General features: G+C 33.3%; 1 pseudogene; it reads right to left on the reverse strand.

Moving 5' to 3' along the window:
• Positions 1 to 1,390: 1,390 nt before the first annotated feature.
• On the reverse strand, positions 1,391 to 3,626 carry LOC110881245 (annotated as a pseudogene).
• Positions 3,627 to 3,945: the final 319 nt, after the last annotated feature.

Here is a 3,945-nt window from a genome sequence, read left to right on the forward strand (position 1 = left end):
GGTTGATGATGATGAGTCTGAGGAAATCTAGTAGGGGACGATCTAGAAACACACTTAGAAATGCTAGATTTTATTACCGTATTTGTTATTAAACTTTTTCGTATTTGTCTTTTCAATGTCGTACTTTGATTTCCATGTTGTACTTGACAATTTATGTTATGAAATGAAATCGGGTTTGAACTAATAATTGTCGCAAATAGTGTTATGTGTAATGAGCAATCTATTTCATCTCACTCTGATGTTTCCGCCATCGGTCGGGGTGTGACTGTGGCACCCGAGGAAAATCCACAATCATCTTGACCTACCACTCCATGTCTTTGAGACTGCTTATCAAATTTCGGGACGAAATTTCTTTCAAGTTGGGGATGATGTGACAATCCGAACTTTCAAGGTTAGTATTACCTAATTCTATGATCTTTAACTCGTGTCATTACGTTTCATGTGCCGTAATACATCACAAGTGTGAGTGTACGTGTGTTAGACTTGTCAAGCTTAATTGAGAATACGTGATTTATTAAATTCGGACGTTGAGACTTTTGTGATATTATTATATGAATTACTAGGTTATTACCCGGGATTGCTTCCCGGGCTCAAGAAAGTTACTTTTATTAAAAACTATTTATGATTACTATATAATTAAAGTCATACAATACCTCATTCTATAAAAAACACCTTCAATGAAAGTGTCGATGAACGAAAACGAAGTCACAATTTGCATCCTCCATTTCAATGTGGTCAACACAAGAAGCTCCATTTTTTGAATGGTTTTTTACTTTAAATACATATCTTGCTTCACATACCTATAAATCCATTTATATTATCAACATGGAGCCGATATTTACTTTGACCAACATTTTTATTGTGGAAACATGACGGTGAACCTGTAAATCAAGAATGAGGGGTACTTCACTCTCTTCCATTTTGGATGCAAGTGATAAACATGCTACAGCTAGCAATTGCATCATCCAAGCTTTATCTTTCTATTCATTAAATTGCGGATAAAGATTAAAAGCATAATAAATGAACATTGAAGTGGTGTTTCAAGAAGTTAAATTAATTCACAAAAAATGAAAAAAAAGAGAGAATTTTGTAATAAATACTTACCCAAATCAAAGACGATCGCATCAATAAGCTTTGTTTTAACATTATCCGAAAACTGTTGGTTTCCATGTTGAAGGACAGCCTTTACGGTGTTCGCCTGCTGTGGAATCGGAGCCTGATAACATAACCCAAATCAACTCGTTCTTAAGTAAACGGTTTAAAAATAGAGACTTTCAAGCCAATTCAAATAGAATAATATGTCTCGCATACCAAAAGCAAAAATAGGTGATAGTTTGCATCATTGAGCGATTGAACACTTGCCATACAGTTTGGTCAAATAGTTAGATCATCATGATAACAAATCAAGCTAAAATACAAATAAGCATGCAAATAATACAAAAAAGAGAACTAAACAGTATATGATCATTACCTTCTGTACATGTTGAAAGAGTGAAGACATCTTTGTTTGTCCAACCAAAGAAATTTCCATTCCTGCTGCAATCTCAGAAGGTCTAAACTCCAAGAAGTCAATCCCTGCATTGTAAAAATTACCATTTTACCCCTTTGTATCATAATTCATAAAAACTCTGCATATATAAAGTAGGAGGTATATCATATGTGAGACAAAATGTAGCTATAAATTACCACTAATTAAGCATAATATGAGTTGGGTTGCTCTCAATATCAAAGATCTTGATATGGGTTGATCACAACCAAGTTTTTCAATGAAAGCGTCGATGAACGAAAACGGAGTCACAGTTTGCATCCTCCATTTCAATGTGGTCAACACAAGAAGCTCCATTTTTGAATGGTTTTTGCTTCAAATACATATCTTGCTTAACATACCTGCAAATCCATTTATATTATCAACATGGAGCCCATATTTACTTTGACCAACGTTTTTATTGTGGAAACATGATGGTGAACCTGTAAATCAAGAATGAGGGGTACTTCACACTCTTCCATTTTGGATGCAAGTGATAAACATGCTACAGCTAGCAATTGCATCATCCAAGCTTTGTCTTTCTGTTCATTAAATTGCGGATAAAGATTAAAAGCATAATAAATGAACATTGAAGTGGCGTTTTAAGTAGTTAAATTAATTCACAAAAAATGCAAAAAAAAAGAGAGAATTTTGTAATAAATACTTACCCAAATCAAAGACGATCGCACCAATAAGCTTTGTTTTAACATTATCCGAAAACGGTTGGTTTCCATGTTGAAGGACAGCCATTACGGTGTTCACCTGCTATGGAATCGGAGCCTGATAACATAACCCAAATCAACTCATTCTTAAGTAAACGGGTTAAAATAGAGACTTTTAAGCCAATTCAAATAGAATAATATGTCTCGCATACCAAAAGCAAAAATAGGTGATAGTTTGCATCATTGAGCGATTGAACACTTGCCATACAGTTTGCATCATTGAGCGATTGAACACTGTTTGACCAAAGTCACACCACTGTTTGACCAAAGTCGATCCACTGTTTGACCAAAGTCGAACCACTGTTTGACCAAAGTCAAACCAATGTTTGACCAAAGTCTCTTTGACCAAAGTCAAACTACTGTTTGGAAAAAAAACCACTGTTTTCTCCACAAAACACTGTTTTAACCCAACAGTGTTTTGAAACCACTGTTTAACCTAACAGTCATTTCGAAACACTGTTTAACCCAACAGTGGTTTCAAACACTGTTTAACCTAACAATGGTTTCAAAACACTGTTTGACAATTTTTGGCTCAAACCGTCAGTAACGGTACGGTTTCTTATCAAAACACTGTTTGAGAATTTTTGGCTCAAACTGTTGAAAATTCGAATCAAACCAAACCAAACCGTTACAAATGGTTTGGTTTTACGGTTTAAGCTTTATACACCTTTATAATTATAATAAAAATATATAAAATTCAATAATTATAATAAAAAGATATAAAATTACGATAATCCAGTTGCGTCATCTCCCAACCAGTTGTAGGATCAAATTGGCATCTATAAAAACTGCATCTCAACAAAAAATAAATAAAGATTGTATCAATTCAAGATATCCAATAATAATGCTCTTTTACCATTTTTAGACGCAATTACATGCATGTGCTCTAAAGTTCATAATAATCTTATATTTTCTTTACTATTGATCATATTTTCTTTACAATGGAACGACTACGCATGATATTTTTTGTGTTTTTAAAAGATAAATATGATATTATGAAATTTTGATCAGTCATGTGTTTGGTTTGAATTCGAATATAAACTGAGATAAATGCAAAATTACCGTTTTTTTAATATGTAGTTTCTTGTTTGTTTTAGACAGGGAGTGAAATAATACAAAAGTAGTAACTCACCTTCCATCCATGCAAAAAATAACAACTGTATTCTTTTGGTGGCCAAACGCAACAATGTATTGTGAACCTTCAACCAAACGAAACTGGGCCACTGACCACTCTGAGCTGAAGTACTTGGGCAAGACTTATTTGAGGCACCCGTGAATTCCATTCCAAAGCTGAAACAACAAATTCAATTTAATTTAAAATTAACATAAACAATCTAATTAAGTAATCAAGTTGTCGAGAATGTCTAAATACCGTTCATGTGCTCAGAGTTTTGATCTGTTCGTATTGAATGAGTTTGGCCACGAAATTAAACGATCTATAAAAAAATCACAAACATATCACAAATTAATCCCGAGACATAGGATTTCGAAGCAAAAAAGACATACCCATTGTATATATTAATGCGTATGATCTATATAAAGTTTCAAAATCAACCAATCAATCAAACAAAACACAATTTGAAACTATATAAATTGGTAATTACTAATAACCCTCTGTTTTGCAAAAATAATGAAATGACCTACCAGTTAGTACCCGATTTGTATGAATTTAGATTTCGATAGCCATAGTCTTTAAAG

This window comes from Helianthus annuus, chromosome 10 (genome assembly GCF_002127325.2).
Source record: "Helianthus annuus cultivar XRQ/B chromosome 10, HanXRQr2.0-SUNRISE, whole genome shotgun sequence".
Taxonomy (NCBI): domain Eukaryota; kingdom Viridiplantae; phylum Streptophyta; class Magnoliopsida; order Asterales; family Asteraceae; genus Helianthus; species Helianthus annuus.